Here is a 22,670-nt window from a genome sequence, read left to right as displayed (position 1 = left end):
CACACACATACAAACACACGTGTGTGCACAGGAACACACGCACACAGAGACAGACACACATACTATCCACAAACATCCATATCTACACACATAACTATCACACACACGTGCACCCCATACCCACACACTTACCTGCAACCCCACACACACACACACACACACACACACACACACACACACACACACACACAAGCATTGAAAAACACCCACACACATACAAACACACGTGTGTGCACAGGAACACACACACACACAGACAGACACACATACTATCCACAAACATCCACACCCATATCTACACACATAACTATCACGCACACGTGCACCCCATACCCACACACTTACCTACAACCCCACACACACACACACACACACACACACACACACACACACACACACACGTACAAGGAGCACTCTAATGGGGTAACTCACTAAGTCTATGAGGGAGGAAGGAGCAGAAGGTTGCAATGATATAAGGTACAGAGGAAAGAAACTTGTGCACAGCATAAAACCCTGGCATGGTACAGATGGGCCAAATGGCCTATTCCTGTGCTGTACATAACACATGCTCTACTTGGTCCAAATGTTGTTTTGACTCTGTCTGTTGGTCTCTGCCTCCCTCTCCTGGCTGAATAAGGATGTGCAGCAGCTGACATAGCTGGCACCACCGGATGGATGCATTAACACTGGGCTCACAGACTTTGCTGGTCTACGTTGCACCAGTTGGATTGAACTTGCTGGACCCAAACCTGGAAGACTTTTGCCCGTCGGTGCTTACTGTCCCACAGGCTCCGGACTGAAGTGGAAGATAACCACCGCGCGCGGGGGTCATATTTTCTTATGATCAAGAAGGAGGCGGTTCAGCCCATCGAGTCAATGCCAGCTCCCAGAGCAATCCCATCAATCCCAACCTCTGAGGCCCTGATGCTTCCACTTTGTGATCAGCTCAGTCGATGCCAGGCTCCTTGCTCCTCCTCCTCTTTTTTGCCTTCCGCTGCTCGGATTGAGGTGCTGACTCTTGTCGGGGGATCCAATGCCCTCGGAGGGATACCAGCCCCTCCAGAGGCATCAGATTCCACACGGATACACATTTACTGCGCCCGCACTTCTTCAGTTCTCCTTATCACTGTGACGTAGCTGGGACAACACCGACCCACACATCACAGGGAGAAACGTGCAAACTCCACACAGACAGCACCCAAGGTCAGGATCGAACCCGGGTCTCTGGAGCTGTGACTGATTTTCAAAGGTCTGGACTGGCTAGAAAAACTGTTCTGGAAATGCAAATCTTTCTTTTATCAGATACCTTCCCTATGTCAACCCCCTCAAGTGCCTAAGGGCAGCACAGTGGCACAGCAGGTAGGCCTGGGGTCAATCCTGACCTCCGGCACTGTCTGTGTGGAGTTTGCACGTTCTCCCTGTGACATATGGGTTTCCCCCGGGTGCTCTAGTTTTTCCCCACATCCCAGAAACATACAGGTTGATTGGCCGCTGTAGATTGCTCGGAGTGCGTGGGTGAGCGGTAAAATCTGGGAGGAGTTGACGAGGATAAAAAGTGGGATAAATGTAGGATCAGTGTAAAACGGGTGGTTGATAGATCGGACTTTGTGGGCCGAAGGGCCAGTTTCTGTGCTGCACCTCTCTCTATCTCTGTCACTCACCAACTTTTATCGATGCACCGTAGAAAGCATCCTATCTGGATGCATCACGGCTTGGTATGGCAACTGCTCTGCCCAGGACCGTAAGAAACTGTAGAGAGTTGTGGACACAGCCCAGCGCATCACAGAAACCAGCCTCCCCTCCATGGATCCTGTCTACACTTCTCACTGCCTTGGTAGAGCAGCCAACATGATCAAAGACCCCACCCACCCTGGACATTCCCTCTTCTCCCCCCTCCCATTGGGCAGAAGATACAAAAGCCTGAAAGCGTGTACCACCAAGCTCAAGGACAGCTTCTATCCCGCTGTTATAAATTCCCTAGTTCCCTAGTACGATAAGATGGACTCTTGACCTCACAATCTACCTCGTTATGGCCTTACACCTTACTGTCTGCCCGCACTGCACTTTTTCTGTAGCTGTATTCTGCATTCTGTTATCGTTCTCCTTCGTACTATGTCGATGCGCTGTGTAATGAATTGATCTGTACGATCGGTATGCAAGACAAGTTTTTCACTGTACCTCGGTACAAGTGACAATAGTAAACCAATTTACCAAACACCCCCCAGTATATCTCTAGCAAGTCTTAAGGGTCTTTTTATTGGAGTACAATAAAGGGATGTGCCTGTAGTTATAGTGCAGTGCTTGGAACCCTGGAGACTGAACCTTCAGCCAGCTCTCCATCTCCCCAGGGAGATATCGACACCAGCTCACATTCCCTTGATCTTTTAACTTTTGCTTCTCCCTGGTGACCTTGCTGCATTGAAATCAAAACACTCTTCCCTGCATCCTCTTATCGAAGCATAAAGACTTGCATTTATATATCACCTTTCACATTCCATTGGAATGTCCCACAGTGCCTTATAGCCAATGAAATGCAGTCACTGATGCCACAGAGGGAATCAATTCATAGAATCACATAGCACGGAAACAGGCCCTTCAGCCCAACTGGTCAATGCCGTCCAAGACAGTCCCATTTGTCTGCCTTTGACCCATTACTTCCTAAACCTTTCCTATCCATGTACCTGTCCAAGCATCTCTTAAAAGTTGCTAATGTACCTGCCTCAACCACTTCTACTGACAGCTCATTCTATATACCCACCACCCTCTGTGTAAACAAGTTGCCCCCTCAAGTTCCAATTCAATCTCTCCCCTCTCACCTTAAACCTATGCCTCTCATTCTTGATTCCCCAACGCTGGGAAAAAGGCTGTGCGCATTCACCTTATAAGATATCTATTAGTCACATGTACATCGAAACACACAGTGAAATGCATCTTTTGCGTAGAGTGTTCTGGGGGGCAGCCTGCAAGTGTCGCCACGCTTCCGGCGCCAACATAGCATGCCCACAACTTCCTAACCGGTATGTCTTTGGATTGTGGGAGGAAACCAGAACACCCGGACGAAACCCACGCAGACACGGGGAGAACATACAAACTCCTTACAGACGGCAGCCGGAATTGAACCTGGGTCGCTGGCGCTGTAATAGCATTACACTAACTGCTACATTACCGTGCGTGTCCCTCATGATTTCAGACATCTCTATAAGATCACCTCTCGGTCTCCTACGCTCCAAGGAAATGCAGCAGCCATTGTGCATCGTTCCCTCCAGTTCATCCCTTCCCAGCTGTGGAACATGCACTTCCCCTGCAATCTCGCACCATTCCAGACCAGACCCATGGCTGAATGTTGCCCAGGTCTTGCTGCACACTGCGAATAGATTGGACATTGCGCAACCCTCTTTATCCAACCCCTGACCCTCTGATGGAAGGAAGGTCATTGATGAATCAGTAAAGATGGTTGGGCTTTGGCCAGTGGCCTGAGAAACTCCTGCAAGTGATGTCCTAGGGCTGGGGTGACTGCCCTCCCACATCCTCAACCATCTGCCTTTGTGTGAAGTGTGATTTGCAGGTTGAGTTGGCAGTAAGGAAGGCAAATGCAATGTTAACATTCATTTCGAGAGGACTAGAATATAAAAGCAAGGATGTACTGCTGAGAGTTGTTAGTCAGACCGCATTTGGAATATTGTGAGCAATTTTGGATGCCGATCTAAGGAAGGAGGTGCTGGCCCTGGAGAGGGTCCAGAGGAGGTTCACAAGAATGATCCTGGGAATGAACGGCTTAACGTATGAGGAGCGTTCGATGGCTCTGGGCCTGTACTCGATGGAGTTCAGGAGGATGAGAGGGGGATCTCATTGAAACCTCACAAATACTGAAAGGCCTGGATAGAGTGGACGTGGAGAGGATGTTACCATTAGTGGGAGAGTCTAGGATAAGAGGGCGCAGCCTCAGGATAAAAGGACATCCCTTTAGAACTGAGATGAGGAGGAATTTCTTCAGCCAGAGGGTGGTGAATCTGTGGAATTCGTTACCACCGGGGACTGTGGAAGCCAAGTCATTCAGTGTATTTAAGACAGAGATCAATAGTTTCTTGATTGGTAAAGGGGTTATGAGGAGAAGGCGGGAGAATGGGGTTGAAAAAAAATCAGCCATGATTGAATGGTGGAGGAAAATCGATGGGCTGAATGGCCTAATTCTGCTCCTATATCTTCTGGCCTTTATGGATTCCAACCACTGGAGTATTTTCCCTTTGATGCCCATCGACTTCAGGGTGTCCTGATTCCAAACTTGCCTTGATAAGAAAGGTGTCATTATGTTGACGGGATTATACTACAGGTCCCCCAATAGCCACCAAGAGGAGGAGGAACAGATATGTAGGCAGATTATGGAAAGGTGCAGAAACAACAATGTTGTTATAGTGGGGGACTTTAACTTCCCCTGTATTGATTGGAACTTCCTTAATACAAGAAGCTTAGATGGGGTGGGATTTCTTCAGTGCATCCAAGAGGGGTTCTTGAAACAGTATGTGGAAAGTCCAACGAGAGGAGAAGACTTACCGGACTTGGTTTTGGGAAATGAGGCAGGCCAGGTGACAAACCTGATAGTGGGGGAACATTTTGGGAATAGTGACCACAACTCATTATGTTTTAAGATAGTTACGAGTAAAGATAAAATTGGATCTTGCTGGAAGGTATTAGATTGTGGGAGGGCAAATTACGACAGGATGAAACGGGAGCTAAGGGGTGTTGATTGGGAGCAGGTGCTGTCAGACAAGTCCACGACTGACACGTGGGAGTTGTTTAAAGACCAGCTGATCAGAGTTCAGGATCGGCATGTTCCGGTAAAGAGCAAGGACAAGGATGGTCAGGCAAGGGAACCTTGGATGATCCAAGAGGTCCTAAATTTAGTCAGGAAGAAAAAGGAAGCATATGTAAGGTTTAGGAAGGTAAAATCAGACTGGGCCCTTGTAAAATATAAAGACAGCAGGAAAGTGCTCTAGCAGGCAATTAGGAAGGCTAGAAGGGGCCATGAAATGTCCTTGGCGAGCAGGATCAAGGAGAGTCTCAAGGTATTTTATAGTTATATTAAAAAAACAGGATAACTCAGGAGAGGGTAGGTCCACTTAAGGATAAAGGAGGGAATTTATGTTTGGAGCCAGAGCAAGAGGCTGGGGTACTAAATGAGTACTTTGTGTCGGTATTTACCAAGAAGAAGGATTTGGAGGATAGTGAGAGCAGAGTGGGGCATGCTAATGTGCTGGGACATTTTGAGATTGAGGAGGAGGTAGTGCTGGGTCTTTTGAAAAGCATTAAGATGCATAAGTCCCCAGGGCTTGATGGCATATATCCCAGAATATTGAAAGGAGCAAGTGCAGAGATTGCTGGAGCTTTGACAATGATCTTTGTGTCCTGTGTAGCAACAGGAGAGTAGCAAACATTGTGCCGTTGTTTAAGAAGGCAAATACGGATAATCCAGGTAATGATAGGCCAGTGAGCCTCACGTCAGTGGTAGGGAAGCTGTTGGAGAGGATACTGAGGGATGGGATTTATGCAGGTTTGGAAAGGCATGGGCTGCTTAGGGACAGTCAGCATGGCTTTGTGCGGGGCAGGTCATTGCCTTACAAACTTGATTGAGATTTTTGAGGATGTGACAAAGGAGCTTGATGAGGGTAAGGCAGTGGACGTTATTTACATGGACTTTAGTAAGGCATTTGAAAAGGTCCCTCATGGTAGGTTGATTCAGAAGACAAAGATGCATGAGATCCAGGTTAAATTGCAAGTTTGGATTCAGAACTGGCTTGCCCATAGAAGACAGAGTAAGGATGGAAGGCTGTTTTTCGGACTGGAGGTCCGTGACCAGTGGTGTTCCGCAAGGATCGATGCTGGCACCTCTGTTGTTTGTGATGTACGTCAATGATTTGGTATGTAGATGGGTGGATTAGAAAGCTTTCCAATGACACCAAGATTGGTGGAGTAGTGGATAGTGTAAAGGACTATCAAAGAATACAGCGGGATATAGATCAGTTACAGATATGGGCAGAGAAGTGGCAGATGGAGTTTAATCCGGACAAGTGTGAGATGTTGCACTTTGGGAGGTCAAATGAGAGGAGAAAGTATGCAGTTAATGGCAGGCCCCTTAACAGCATTGAGGTACAGAGGGATCTTGGGGTCCAGGTCCATAGTTCACTGAAAATGGCTCTGCAAGTAGATAAGGTGGTAAAGAAGGTGTATGGCATGCTGGCCTTCATTGGTAGGGGTGTCGAGTCTAAGAGTAAGGAGGTCATGCTGCAGCTGTGTAAAACTTTAGTCAGACCGCACTTGAAATATTGCGTTGCCCCATTACAGGAAGGATGTGGAGACTGTGGAAAGGGTACAGAAGAGGTTCACCGGGATGCTGCCTGGATTAGACGGTGTGAGCTATACAAGAAAAGGTTGAACAAACTCGAGTTGTTCTCCCTAGAACGTCGGAGACTGAGGGGAGACCTGATAGAGGTTTTTAAAATGATGAGAGGCACAGATAGGGTAGACAGTCAGAATCTGTTCCCCAGGGCAAAAATGTCAAACACCAGAGGACATGCTTTTAAGGTTGGAGGGGGGAAGTTTAAAGGTGACGTGAGGGGCAGGTTTTTCTACACAGAGAGTGGTAGGTGCCTGGAGTGGGTCACCAGGGGTAGTAGTGGAAACTCAACCAGCTTGGTGGAGTTTAAGAGGCTTTTGGATAGACACATGAATATGAAGGGAATGGAGGGATGTGGATGATACACAGGAGGAGGACAGTTAGTATAAATTGGAATCAAGATCGGCACAACATTGTGGGCTGAATGGCCTGTCCAGTGCTGTACTGTTCGATGTACCTTGATGCCAAGGGCAGTCACTCCGACCTCACCTGTGGAATTCAGCTCTTTGGTCCATTCTTTGACCAAGACCTGAAGGTAAGCGGTTCTGGAGAAACCCAAAGTGGACATCGTTAGGTAGGTTATTGGTGAGCAAGTGCCACTTGACAGCACTCTCAACGGCTTCTGGCTCTTGTTGATGATTGAGAATGGCCACAATCATCTGCCAATATTCAGGCAGGCACCTAAATAAATCCTAACTGCCCCAGCGTGAATTGCATACAGTTCTAACACAAAGTCATTTAGCTTATTATGTTATGCAAATAAGAGAAACAAAATGTTAAATTGACTTCGGATGTTAAAACCTCGATGGTACTTCTTGTACAACACAGCAGGCTACGGAAAGCCATTGGAGGAAAGTTGGGAACAATAGGCCTAATCTTTGGGAATGACCCAATGGATAGAGTTGGCCGCTTCTGCTTCTGTGCGTCTCGACTGGGGGAGAATAAGAACTTCGTCACCTGCAGTTACAAGCAACCTGGAACTTGCTCAATTTTCCCAAACTAATTTTGCGTAAGTATTTCTGAAATTAGTTGAGAGTTTATCGTTCTTGCCGACTTAAATATCAGCAATCCGCAGGATGTGATAAATAGGCAAGGCATAGGAGGATGAGGTCCAAATGACTCTTTGCGGCCCTGCATACGGAGGAGCACACTACCTCATCACCTCTCAGTCTATCCCGCCACCCACTCGGTCAGCTCCCACCCCCGTCAGTGGCAGGGTCTGCACTTCCAACATTGGCCTCATCAGTCACCTCAGACCCCACCGAACCAGGGTGGGAGCAAGTCATCCTCGACCCTGAAGTCATACGTCATACAGCGTTGAACCAGGCCCTTCAGCCCAGCAATTATGTACTCTGAGTGTGGCCTCACCAAAGTCTCGTACAAGGCCTTCTTCAATACCCTGTGATGCCAGTCTCAGTGAACTACGCACCTGGGTCCCTCTGTTCCATAAAACTCCCCAGGGCCCCTCCATTCACTGTATAAATCCTACACAGTAGGCATGGATGGGTTGGGCCGAAAGGCCTGTTTTCATGCTGTATGACTCTATGACTGTATTCAGCATTTTTGTTTTTTTTTGTTGGGTTTCTGTCGTCTGCAGTTTTTTTTGATTCTCATTTCTAACATCCTTAGAGTTTCTTCAAAGTATGCCCAACTTTGAAGAAGTTTTCCTCCTCTCTTCAATGGGAGTTCTCCCCCTCTGTGGTCTCTGCTGAGTCCAGATGAAGGGCCTCGATCCGAAATGTTGACTGTCCATTTCCCTCCACAGTTGCTGCCTGACCCATTGAGTTCCTCCAGCATTTTGTGTGTTTCTCCGGATCCCAGCATCTGCAGTGTCTTGTGCCTGACAGTCTCGGATAGTCTGGCTTACAAGGGTCACCAAAACCCACAGCAATGTGTTTACTGCTTAACTGCCCTCTGAAGAGGTCTAGTCAGCCACTCAGTTGCATCAGAACCACTATGTTTAAAGAGCAACATCTTCTCACATTAATTTCCCAAAACCTACCACAAATGGTATCAGAATGACTTCTGATGTTGTGTTTAATATTTCTATCTTCTGTTTAATATGAACTACCAATCAACAAGTGAACTATATCCTCTGCAACAGACTTTCCATGACGAACATTTGTGCTGTGTAGTTTGAATCTGTTGACCTTAAAAACTTTCCATGTAACCTTGAGAGTCAGTGGGTATGAGTATCCCTTCCTGATGTTTAACCCACCAACAGTCTGAATCATGGAGAGATACAGTGCAGAAAAAGGCCCTTCAGCCCATCGATTCTGTGGCAACCACCTATCCTCCATTTAATCTCATTTTATTCTCCTCACCTTCCTATTAACTGACCTTCACGCCAGGGACAATTTACAGCAGGATATGGATCAGATGGAAAGTTGGGCAGAGCATTGGCAGATGGAATTTAATCCCAACAAGTACGGAGGGAATGCATTTTGGGAAGTCAAATAGTGGTAGGACATATACCATAAATGGTAGAGCACTGAGACCTGTGGATCCAAGTCCATAGTTCCATGAAAGTGGCAACGCAAGTTGACAAGGTGATGTGGTATGCTTGCTTTCAGAGGTCAGGGCATGGAAATATAAGAACTGGGACGTTACGTTGCAATGTTACAAAACACTGGTTAGACCGCACTTGGAGTACTGTGTGCAGTTCTGGTCACCACTCTAGAGGAAGGACGTGGTTACGCTGGAGAAAGTGCAGAGGAGATTCACCAGGACGTTGCATGGATTGGAGGACTTTAGTTATGGGGAGAGATTGGACAGGCTGGGTTTGCTTTCTCTGGAGCGAAGGAAGCTGAGGTATCTAAAATTATAATGAGACATAGAACATAGAACAGAACAACACAGGAACAGGCCACGATGTTGAGCCAAACTAGTTAAACTAGTAATTAAATGCCTAAGTAAACCAGTCCTTTCTGTCTACACAAGGTCCATATCCCTCCATCCTCTACGCATTCATGTGCCTATCTAAGAGCCTCTTAAACACCTCCGTTGTATCTGCCTCCACCACCACCTCTGGCAGTGCGCAGGCACCCACCATTCTCTCTGTAAAACACTTGCCCCCGCACATCTCCTTTAAACTTACCCCCTCTCACCTTAAATGCACGCCCTCTGGTATTAGACATTTCGACCCAGGATAGATATAGTGGAGAGAGTCAAAAGCTTTTTCCCGTGGCAGGGGTATCAAAACCAGGAGGGCATAGGTTTAAGGTGAGAGGAAGGATAACTGAGGGGTAAGTTTTTTTTTCACGGAGAGTGACTGATATCCGTGACCAGAGGAAGCGGCAGACTCGTATACAATCACTACTTTCAAGAGGTATTCAGACAGGCTTAAATAGGCAAGGCATGGACGGATAATGTCCTAGTGCAGGCAAATGGGATTCGTGTAGATGGGCAAAAAGGTCGGCATGGACGTGATGGGCCGAAGGGCCTGTTTTGATGCTGTACCACTCTATGGCTCGATGAGATTGCTTTCTCACCAGTGTGAAGTCAGTTTGAGGTTTAACTAAAAATACCTTGTGCTGAGTGTTGGTGTAAAACACTCCACAACACAGCTCCCTCGCAGTTAGACCATGGATGGCAGCAACCTCCACGCCATTGACAAGCCAATTAGTTACCTCACAAAACTCCATTGGCTCATTTGTTCCAGCAGCCACAGCCTTCAGAGGAGGAACCTCTCGTGTTCTGTCCCCCTCTGTGCAGGGAAGTGCCGCCCAATTTGTTTTTTCCTGAATTGTTGAGGAGAATTTAGGAATTTCCTGAATTGAATTTAGGAGCTGAGAGGTAATGTTGCAGCTATATAGGACCCTGACCAGACCCCACTTGGAGTACTGTGCTCAGTTCTGGTCACCTCACTACAGGAAGGATGTGGAAACCATAGAAAGGGTGCAGAGCAGATTTACAGGGATGCTACCTGGATTGGGGAGCATGCCTTATGAAAACAGGTTGAGGGAACTCGGCCTTTTCTCCTTGGAGCGACGGAGGATGAGAGGTGACCTGGTAGAGGTGTATAAGATGATGAGAGGTATTGATCGTGTGGATAGTCAGAGGCTTTTCCCCAGGGCTGAAATAGTTGCCACAAGAGGACACAGGTTTAAGGTGCTGGGGAGTAGGTACAGAGGAGATGTCAGGGGTAAGTTTTTTACTCAGAGAGTGGTGAGTGCGTGGAATGGGCTGCCGGCAACGGTGGTGGAGGCGGATACGATAGGGTCTTTTAGGAGACTTTTGGATAGGTACATGGAGCTTAGAAAAATAGAGGGCTATGGGTAAGCCTAGTAATTTCTAAGGTCGGGACATGTTCAGCACAGCTTTGTGGGCTGAAGGGCCTGAATTGTGCTGTAGGTTTTCTATGTTCTAATCCTTGCGTCAAACCTTGTTTGATTTTCCAAATCCAATCTATGTTTGCCACCTTGGCAAATGATCCAGTCGCCTTATTTAACTCCCCTCAACTGAACAACAAATTAGAAGTGGGTGATATATTTCAATTCAAGCCAATCGGGCCTGCTGCTTGTGACACCCCACTCGATTCTCCACACGTTGACTGCCTGTGTAAGAGCCACCTCCGGCTACAAGGGAAAGAGAGCTTCTTCTAACTGTACGGCAGAGCTGCCTCTGGGCTTGAGGCCATTGCCAGTATAAGGACCACCCCAGGGACAGAGATAGAGCGGGTGTAAAAGTTCCTGTTGACTGGAGGCTAACAATTTGTAGGACCCCACCCCAGAACCTTCTCCTGAGATACGTGGGAGAGACTCAAAAATGAGCTCATTCCCTGGACAAGAGAGATAGTAACTATTGCTAGACCATTACCTGCAACAAGTAAGGCAGTGCAGGCGCAAGGAATGGGAAATATTGATAGACTGAGATGAACAGCTTACGTGAAGCATGAACTTCAGCTCTCTCCACCGGTGGGGACAGCTACAAGAGGCGATGTCTCGGGAGAATGTCTCATAAAAACAAGGGTGTAATGCTGAGGCTTTATAAGGTGTTGGCCAGACCACATTTGGAGTGTTGTGAGCAGTTTTGGGCCCCATATCTAAGGAAGGATGTGCTGGTGTTGGAGACGGTCCATAGGAGGTTAACAAGGATGATCCCGGGAATGAACAGATTAATGTAGTGTTTGATGGCTCTGGGCCTGTACTCACTGGAGTTTAGAAGGATGAGGGGGGATCTCATTGAAACCTACCAAATATTAAAAGGCCTGGGTAGAGTGAATATGGAGAGGATGTTTCCAGTAGTGGGAGAGTCTAGGACCAGAGGGCACAGAATAGAAGGAGGTTCCATTAGAACAGAGATGAGGAGGAATTTCTTTAGCCAGAGGCTGGTGAATCTGTGGAATTCATTGCCACAGATGGTTGTGGAGGCCAAGTCATTGGGTATATTTAAAGCAGAGGTTGATAGGTTCTTGATTAGTAAGGGCATCAAAGGTTATGGGGAGAAGGCAGGAGAATGGGGTTGAGAGGGAAAAATAAATCAGCCATAATCGAATGGCGGAGCAGACTCGAGGGGCCGAATGACCGAATTCTACTCCTATGTCTTATGGTCTTCTGGAGGACGACATCCATCATCAGGGATCCCCACCATCCGGGCCAGGCCCTCTTCTCGATGCTGCCATCGAGCAGGAGGTACAGGAGCCTGAAGACCCACACCTCAAGGTTCAACAACAGCTACTTCCCTTCAACCATTCGATTCTTGAACCAACCGGCACAACCTTAACACTACTTCGGACTATGTTTCTTTCCCTCTCTCTCAACTTGCACTAATGTCGTCATGTTTAAATATAATTTATGTTAATTTAAGTTTATGATAACTTATGATTGTAATGTACTGGGCTGCTGCTTCAAATAGCTAATTTTCATGGCATTTATACCCTGTGTATGTCTGCCTAAACTTGACTACATAAACTGTTTCTGCATCGTGAATACCAGAAAATAGTAATTCTGGGGTACATCAGAGGGAACTAGAACAAGAATTTCCTTTCACCACTAGTAGAGAGTTCATACACTACAGTGTAAGACCATTCTCTGGACCAGAGGGTGCGAATCAGTGTGGGAACGGTCCATCCACTGCAGGGCAGAGAATCAGTACTAGAATAAAACATGTCGATGTCTGAATATAAATCCCACATGTTGCCTAAACAAAGAGTAGCTTTATAAATTGGTGACTTACCCATCAAAGTGCAATGTGCTATTGAGATTAATATTTCCCCTGCCAACTGAGAGGTCTTCCATCAAAACTTCAAGGCAGTGTTGCCAACAAGGAAGATGAGGAACTCATTGGAAGTGGCCGTAAGCAAACCTTGGTCCAAGGACTTCCTGGAGAACATTCTCAGGAATGCTGGAAAACATCGACTCACGAAGTGCCAGGACACCAATTGGTTTCCAGCAGGCACCAAGCCACATTTTGGACCGGTTGCAGCTGGAGCCTCTGTAGATGCACTGGGTGTGGAGGGAACTATAGACAGAGACTATTCACTTGTTCTGTGTGCACCAGGCTCTCTGACACAACCATGTGACCTCTTAGAAAAGCAAAGCACTGCAGAGGATGGTGACACAGAGGGATCTTGGGGTCCACATCCACAGATCCCTCAAGGTTGCCACGCAGGTCAATAGGGTTGTTAAGAAGGCGTATGGAGTGTTGGCCTTCATTAGTCGGGATATCGAATTCAAGAGCCGCCAGGTAATGTTGCACCTCTATAGAACTCTGGTGAGACCACACTTGGAGTATTGTGTTCAATTCTGGTCGCCTCATTATAGGAAGGATGTGGAAGCTTTAGAGAGGGTGCAGAGGAGATTTACCAGGATGTTGCCTGGGATTGGAGAGCATGTCTTATGAGGATAGTTTGAGCAAGCTCGGGCTTTTCTCTTTGGAGAGGAGGACGATGAGAGGTGACTTGATAGAGGTGTACAGGATGATAAGAGGCATAGATCGAGTGGACAGTCAGAGACTTTTTCCCAGGGCGACAATGGCTAACATGAGGGGACATAATTTTAAGGTGATTGGAGGAAAGTATAAGATGGATGTCAGGGGTAAGTTTTTTACACAGAGAGTGGTGGGTGTGTGGAACGCACTGCTGGCAGAGGTTGTGGGAGCAGATATATTAGGGACACTTAAGAGACTCTTAGAAAGGCACATGAATGATAGAGGAATGTAGGGCTATGTGGGAGGGAAGGGTTAGATAGATCGTAGAGCACGATAAAATGTCGGCACAACATTGTGGGCCGAAGGGCCTGTACTGTGCTGTAGTGTTCTATGTTCTTTGATCAGGCAGCACCTGTGGAGAGCAACACAGTTAATGTTTCACGCGAATGATCTTTCACTGGAACTGGAATAATTAACAAATTCTGATGAAGAGACCTTGTATGTTATCTGTTTCTTGCTCCACAGGGGTTTATGCCCAGTTAGCAGGACTAAATATAGCAACACCACACTGTACTCTGTGTTCTAGATTCATTCTACCGGTAAGCACTGGGGACAGTAGGTCTTTCAAATGTAATTGTACCCGCCTCTACCAGTTCCTCTGGCAGCTTGTTCCATTTACCCACCATCCTCTGTGTGAATAACTTGCCCCTCGGGTCTAATTTAAATCTTTCTCCTCTCTCCTTAAACCTCTAGTTTTAGAATCCTCTACCCTGGGAAAAAGACAGTGACTATTTATCCTGTCTATGTCCCTCATAATTTTAAGATTAAGATTTCTTTATTTGTCAGATGTGAAACACACAGTGAAATGCATCTTTTGCGTCGAGTGTTCTGCGGGGGGCAGCCCGCAAGTGTCGCCACGCTTCCGGCGCCAACATAGCATGCCCACAACTTCCTCACCCGTATGTCTTTGCAATGTGGGAGGAAACCGGAGCACCCGGAGGAAACCCATGCAGACACACGGGGAGAACGTACAAACTCCTTACAGACAGCGGCGGGAATTGAACCTGGGTCGCTGGCGCTGTCACAGCGTTACGCTGACTGCTACACTACCGTGCCTGCCCACGATCATAAACCTCTATAAGGTCGCTCCACAGCCTCCTACGTTCCAGTGAGAACAATCCCAGCCTACCTGATCCGTCATTATAACTAAAGCCCTCCATTCCAAGTAACATTCTGGTGAAGCTCTTCACTACCCCATCCTTCTGTATATTTTGCACTACAAATATCCTTGCGTACTCTATCCGACATTTCCTTTTCCAAGAGAAGTCCCAGTTCCCTGATAATTTCAACCTGTCGATTCTGGTATCAATCCATCAATCTGTCTTTCCTTTAAGCCCAGTATCTGTCAAATTTGGGGAGCAAAGCTGGAGAAAATAGATAAGTGGTCACTAATAAACCAAACGGGATATTCAGGGGGAAACCCAGCAACTGGGTGGAAGGCAGAACCGGGATACAATGGGTGGGAATGAGACGAGGAGAAGATGTACTTACGAGGAAGCTGGATATGAGCGGCACAATGGTGCAACCAGTGGATCCTCTGCCTCATAGCGCTAGAGCCCCAGGTATGATCCTGAGCTCCATTGCTGTCTGTTTGGAGCTTGCAAGCTCTCCCTGTGACCTTGTGGGTTTCCTCCCACATCCCAAAGACGTGCAGGTTGGTCGGTTAAACGGCCACCGTAAATTGCCTTTCTTTTTCAATCTTTTTATTAGTTTTCAAATTAATACAGATTACTATATAACATCGATGTTTGTACATGTAATACAAAGAGATCAGGAGAACAATCATGGCATAGATAATCATAAAGAACAATCAAATATAAAAAATCTGTAGATCCAATGATCTCTTAGTAAATGAATATAATATAAAAGAAAGGAAAGGAAAAGATTATATAAAAAAAATCCCCAAATCAATAAGAAAAATTATGCTAAACAGAAAAATTTCAAAGACAAACAAAGAAAAAGACCAGACTAAAATTTCTCAGTAGAAACAGAGCAATATTATGTTGTCAACTCCGTTCCTCTAAGTTGGAAAGCTATTGAAAGGGGATCTATATCATGTGAAAATAGTGAATAAATAGACTCCAAATATCTTCAAATTTAAGCGAAGGATCGACAGTACCACTCCTAATTTTTTCCAAGTTTAAACATGATATAGTTTGAGGGAACCATTGAAAAGTAGTAGGGGGTATTGGATCCTTCCATTGAAGCAAAATGGATCGTTTGGCCATTAATGTAACAAAGGCAATCATACGGTTAGCGGGAACAAATAAATGGCCAGACTCTATCCTTGGTAATCCAAAAAATTGCAGTGATAGGGTGAACTGTAAATTGTTCCCAGCGTGTGGGTGAGTGGTGGAGTTGATCAGAATGGGAGGGTTTAATGTAGGATTAGTGTAAAGGGGTGGTTGATGGTCAACACAGATTCGGTGGGCCGAAGGGCCTACTTCGCTGCTGTATGCCTTTATGAATCAGTATGTGAGAGAAAATGGAATAGGAAATATTGATAGGGTGAGATGAACAGTTTATATGAGGCATAAACTGCAAGACTGCAGTGTGAATACAAGACAAGAGCAGTCACTTAATTCTGAAAGTCAGATAAATGGCATTAACGACGCTTCATTAATGGCACAGAATGCATTGTAGAAGCTGGGCGGCATGGTGGCCTAGTGGTTAGTGATGCTGTCTCACAGCTCCAGGGACCTGGGTTCGATCCTGACCTTGGATGTTGTTATGTGAAGTTTGCACGTTCTCCCCGTGACTGCGTGGGTTTCCCCCGGGTGCTCCAGTTTCCTCCCACATCCAAAAGATGTGCCGGTTGGTAGGTTAATTGGCTGCTGCAAATTACCCCTTGGTGAGGGTAAGAGGTGAAAGAATTAAAAGGGCGTCGATGGGAATATAAGAGAGAGTAGGTTGCAGGTCTCCAGGGAACTAAGAGGAGGAGGGAATGGGACTGATCAGGTTGGCAGTGTCAGGAGCTAGCAGGGACTGAATGGGCCAAATGGCCTCCTTCTCAACAGTGGCACAGCTGGTGGAGCCTCTGCCTCACTGCTCCAGTGATTTGAGTTCGATCATGACCTTCAGTGCTGTTAGTGTGGAGTTTGCACGTTCTCCCTGTGACCGCACGGGTTTCCTCCGGGTGCTCCGGTTTCCTCCCGCATCCCAAAGACGCGCGGGTTGGGATGTTATTTAGCTGCTGTAAATTGCCCCTAGTGTAGGGGTAATGTGTCTACCATTTGACATTTCTACCCTGGGAAGGAGATCCTGACTGTCTACACTATCTATGCCTCCCATAAACTTCTATCAGGTCTCCCCTCAGCCTCTGTCGTTCCAGCGAAAACAATGCCAGTTCCTCCGACCTCTCTAGGGAGGATATGCCGCATGGAAACAGGATATTTGGACCACCAGTTGGAGTTGACAAGGCTGTGCTGAAGGTGTACAATGAGGCAGTCACCTTGCTGCCTGAGAAACCTTTATGTTTCAGAATGTGCCAAAGCAGCCAACGAAATTTTGAGATGGAGTCTTTGTTATAGCAGAGGAAATGTAACAACTAACTCGCACAGATCCGACAGTCAGCAATGTGATAATGTTGCTGGGTACACGAGAGACCACAGATCCTGGAATCTGGGGCAAAGCGCAAAGCGCTGGAGGAACTCAGTGAGTCAGGCAGCATCTGTGGAGGGAAATGGACGGTCGATGAAGGGTCTCGACCCGAAACGTCGACTGCTCATTTCCCTCCATAGATGCTGCCTTGTCTGTTGAGTTCCTCCAGCATTTTGAATGTTACTGGGTGTCAGCAGAGGGGTAAAAATTGGCCAGGGCCCCAAGGATAACATCCTCACTCTGCTTTTAAGCAGGGCCATGGGATCTTTCAGGTCCGGCTGAGAACAGGTCCCGTCCTAGGGACATCACCTCCAGCCGTGCAGCACTCCCTCTGTACAATAGCGGAGTCTCAACCCAGATGTTGTGCTCAAGTCTCTGGAGTGAGTCTCCTCGAGTGAGATCACAAAACTGAAACCAGGGAAACAACGAAGGGAGCTTGTATTTAAGTGTCCAGAACTGTAGTTTCTTCTCAAAGAGGAACCGGTTAGAACATAGAAGACTACAGCACAGTACAGGCCGTTCAGCCCACGATGTTGTGCTGACGTTTTATCCTGCTCTAAGATCTATCTAACCCTTCCCTCCTACATAGCCCCTTATTTTTCTATCATTCATGTGCCTAAGAGTCTCTTAAATGTCCCTAATGTATCTGCCCCCACAACCTCTGCAGGCAGTGTGTTCCATGCACCCACCACTCTCTGTGTAAAAAACTTACCCCTGACATCCTCCTTATACCTTCCTCCAATCACCTTAAAATTAAGCTATTTTCGCCCCGGAAAAAAGTCTCTGACTGTCCACTCGATCTGTGCCTCTTATCATCTTGTTCACCTCTATCAAGTCACCTCTCATCCTCCTTCTCTCCAAAGAGAAAAGCCCTAGCTCATTCAACCGATCCTCATAAGACGTGCTCTCCAATCCAGGCAGCACCCTAGTAAATCTCCTCTGCACCCTCTCTAAAGCTTCCACATCCTTCCCATAATGAGGAACTGAACATAATACTCCAAGTGTGGTCTGACCAGAGTTCTATAGAGCTGCAACATTACCTCGTGGCTCTTGAACTCAATACCCCAACTAATGAAGGCCAACACACCATACGTCTTCTTAACAACCCTATCGACCTGCATGGCAACCTTGAGGGATCTATGGACATGGATCCCAAGATCCCTCTGTTCCTCCACACTGCGAAGAATCCTGCCATTAACCTTGTATTCTGCCTTCAAATTCGATCTTCCAAAATGTATCACTTCACACTTTTCCAGGTTGAACTCCATCTGCCACTTCTCAGCCCAGCTCTGCATCCTATCAATGTCCTGTTGTAATCTACAGCAACCTTCTGCACTATCCACACCACCAACCTTTGTATCATCAGCAAACTTACTAACCCACCCTTCCACATCCTCATCCAAGTCATTTATAAAAATCACAAATAGCAGGGGTCCCAGAACAGATCCCTGTGGAACATTACTTGAAAACAGCTGGGGTGGGTTGGATTAGCGAACCTGATTACTTACCACCTTATTTCAGCCACTCTGATTGGAAACAGTGTGTTTCCCTCAGGAGCAAACAGCAGCTGCTACTTTTAAGTCCGTTCCACTGGCACAGGGTGATGTCTTCAGCACTCACTTGGTGGCACTGTTCTGCTTACCAGTGGTTTCAAACACAAAGCTCTTTATAACATCGGCATGATGCCACCAATAGTCTATATTATAAACTTTATTTGGCATTGACTGATTGAGGTACTTTGTGCATATGTGCGTTTGTGTGTGTGTGTGTGTGAGAGAGTGGGAGAGAGAGAGTCAGAGAGAGAGTCAGAGAGACCGAGAGAGACAGAGAGAGTGAAAGATGGAGAGAGAGTGAGAGAGATAGAGAGTGTGAGAGAGTGTGAGAGAGAGAGAGAAAGTGAGAGAGAGAGTGAGAGAGAGAGAGTAAGAAAGAGTGAGAGAGTGAGAGAGAGATTGAAAGAGGGAGAGAGTGTGAGAGAGAGTGAAAGACGGAGAGAGAATGAGAGAGAGGGAGAGAGAAAGTGAGAGAGTGAGAGTAAGAGAGAGAGAGACAGAGAGTGAGAGATAGAGCATGAGAGAAAGAGAGTGGGAGAGAGAGAGTGAGAGTAAGAGAGTGAGAGACAGAGTGAGAGAGTGAGAGAGAGAGTGTGAGAGAGAGAGTGGGAGAGAGACAGAGAGAGTGAGAGTAAGAGAGAGTGAGAGGGGGAGAGAGTGAAAGAGGGAGAGAGATAGTGAGAGAGAGACGGAGTGAGAGTGAGAGAGGGAGAGAGTGAGCGAGAGTGAGTCTCTGAAGGTACTTTGCATACACGTGCACATTTGTGTGTGTGTGTGTGTGTGGATAGATGTGTGTCTGTATGCTTGTGTGCAGTATGTCCAAGTGCATGTGCTTGCCTGTGCATGTGCGCACACAAGTATGCACGCGTGTGTGCATGCTTGTGTTGGGTGTGTCCATGTGCATGCGCATGAGAGTCTGTGTGTGTATGAATATGGAGCCAGAGTGCCTCTGTGTGTACTTATTGCGTGTACGTACATTTGCATGCATGCACTTGTGCACGCGTGTGTGCATTGTATTTGTGTATGTGCATGTGCCGGCATGCTTGTGCGTGGGTCTGTATGCGCGTGCGTGTGTGTCTGCGAATCCAGCACAGCCTCGTCTCCAACTGTTCTGGATGTGGACCTCACTCTGTGAAGACGGTGGTGGATGGTGAGCAATGAAGAGTTCCCACATCTTCCACTGTCGGGCAAGTCATACACAACCCCAAGGGACTGCGTGAGAAGATGAGTAAGATCCACAGTGATAGCTGGAATGCATGTTCAGTGGAAACTGTTGCGCTGTTTTGCTGTTAGGTCAGGACCATAAGGTTGCATTATTCACATGGGAAATTCTGGCCAGGTTACACATGGCTTGTTTTACAATATCGTTCCAAGGACACAGGAATTGTGAGCAAGGAAATGAGGTTAGAGCCAGTGGTGGGGAAAGCCCCTTTTCTGCACCGCACAGCCGCCCCAAGGAAGTGGTGCATTGCTCAACTGAACTGTTGCAACAGCAGTTGTAATAAAACCAGGAGCTTTCCAGGACAATTCAGCTGGCAGCAATAATTTAACAGCTGGGGTGGCTTGGAACTGGAGCTGCATTAAAACAGGCAAGAGCAGAGTCATCCTCAAAAGGGAAACCACAGGGTCCTCATAAATAACCCGCAACGAAAATCCTGCAGATGCAGGAAATCTGAAATAAAAACGGGAAATATTAGAGGCACTTAAATCCATCTTTAGAAACTGTTCGGGCAAGTTTAGCTAAGCCTTTGGTCACATTCCCTTACTTGTTACAGTTAGCAAGAGGCACATTACGATCATCAGCCTGAAGCACTGAATTGATTGTGCATGACAGATGCTGATTGATGTGCTGAGTACATTTGGATTGGACGCACCCACACTGCGGTGAGGAACTGCACCTACAGATTGTCTGGTAGAGTGATGTTAACATTAGAAGTGCCAAGCTCTGGAGGGACAAGAGACGGCGGATGCTGGAATCTGGACCAACGCACAATCTGCTGGAGGAACTCAGTGGATCGAGCAGCATCTGAGTGGGGAAAGGAACTGATATCTTTATTTGTCACAGGTACATCGAAACACACAGTGAAATGCACCTTTTGCGTAGAGTGTTCTGGGTGGGCAGCCCGCAAGTGTCGCCACGCTTCCGGCGCCAACATAGCACGCCCACAACTTCCTAACCCGTACGTCTTTGGAATGTGGGAGGAAACCGGAGCACCCGGAGGGAACCCACGAGATGATTGCCGATGCAGGGTTTCGACCTGAAGTGCCGACAGTTCCTTTCCCCACACAGATGCTGCTCGACCTGCTGAGTTCCTCCAGCAGATTGCTTGTTGCTCCCTTAATCAACTCTAAGCGACTTTTATCCGATGCCTCATTGTAGTTTGGCGATGCTCAACAATTTACCCAATATTACTTTGTTCAAAAGTCTAAGTAATACCCCCTGCCTTTGAAACCTTACACGTGAGACCATGGGTAATCCTAAACTCACAAATAGGGGTAGGCCACCAGGAACCTCAAGCCTGCTCTGTCATTCAATATGATCATGGATAATCTACCCCACGACTCATCTCCTCCTCTGTGATTTGAGTTTTTCAGGGGAAGTGACAAAGATGATTGACAGGGGTAAGGCAGTGGGTGTTGTATTCATGGACTCTAGTAAAAGCACTTGACAAAGTCCCCCATGTTAGACTGGTCCAGAAGATTACAGTGAGTTGGTTAAGTTAGATGTGAAATTGGCTTGGTCGTTGAAGGCAAAGGGTAGTGGCGGAGGGGTGTTTCTCTGACTGGAGGTCTGTGACCAGCGGTATTCCACAAGGATCAGTGGTGGAACAGCTCCTTCCTCACATCCCTGCCAGCTGCTGGGAGACTGTGGCGGAGACCTGATAACAATGGGATGGACCTCCACGACCTGACATCACACGGACCCCCATCCTCGGTGTGGGGAGACAACACTTGCGGAATCGATTGGGATGAAAATGAAACAAAGCCTCGCTTCAATTACCTGGTGATGAAAACTTAATGTGAAAAGGAAATCTTTGTTACAAACATTTGACCCAGTTCTGATTTTCACATAAGAGATCTTTATTGGTCAAATGTACATCGAAACACACAGTAAAATGCACCTCTGCGCAGAGTGTTCTGGGGGCAGCCCGCAAATGTCGCCACGCTTCCGGCGCCAACATAGCATGCCCACAACTTCCTAACCCGTACGTCTTTGGAATGTGGGAGGAAACCAGAGCCCCCGGAGGAAACCCACGCAGTCATGCATCATATGTTTGTGATTCAAATGGTTTGGATGAAAATGAAGGTGGGCTGATTAGTAACTTTGCAGAAGACACAAGAATTGGTGGAGTTGTGTGGGGCAGATCGTCAAAGGACAGAGGAGGATATCGACCAGTTGGAAATTAGGGTGGAGAAATTTGAGATGGAGTTTAATTCGGACAAGTGTGAGGTGTTGCATTTTGGGAGATCAACTATAAGAGGAAAGTATACAGTAAACGGAAGGAACCTCAGGAGCATTGATGTAGAGAGAGATCTTGGGATGCAAGTCCACTGCTCCCTGAAAGTGCAACACAAGCAGACAGGGTGGTAAAGAAGGTATAAGGCATGCTTGCCTTCATCCGAGCATTAAGTATAAAAGTTGGGAAGTCACGTTACAGCTGTATAAAACTTCAGTCAGTCCACATTTGGAGTATTGTGTGCAGTCCTGGTTGCCGCATTACAGGACATGGAGGCTTTGGCGAGGGTGCAGCAGATGTTTACTGGGACGTCGCCTGGATTGGGGAGGATTAACTATAAGGAGAGGTTGGACAATATGGCACAGTAGTGTAGCGGTTAGCGTAATACTCTACAGCGCCAGCGACCCGGGTTCAATTCCGGCCACTGTCTGCAAGGAGTTTGTAAGTTCTCCCTGTGTCTGAGTGTATTTCCTCTGGATGCTCCAGTTTCCTCCCACATTCCAAAGACGTACAGGTTAGGAAGTTCTGGGCATGCTATGGTGGCGCTGGAAGCGTGGCGACACTTGCGGGCTGCCCTGCAGAATTCTCTACGCAGAAGATGCATTTCACTGTGTGTTTCGATGTACATGTGACTAATAAAGAAATCTTACCTCTTATTTTCTGCTGCATATCGGAGGCTGGGAGGTGACCTGAAAACTACGAGAGGCATAGATTGGGCAGACAGTCAGTCTTTTTCTC

The sequence above is a fragment of the Pristis pectinata genome, chromosome 10 (genome assembly GCF_009764475.1).
Source record: "Pristis pectinata isolate sPriPec2 chromosome 10, sPriPec2.1.pri, whole genome shotgun sequence".
Taxonomy (NCBI): Eukaryota; Metazoa; Chordata; class Chondrichthyes; order Rhinopristiformes; family Pristidae; genus Pristis; species Pristis pectinata.
Note: the sequence above shows the minus strand (reverse complement) of the source record.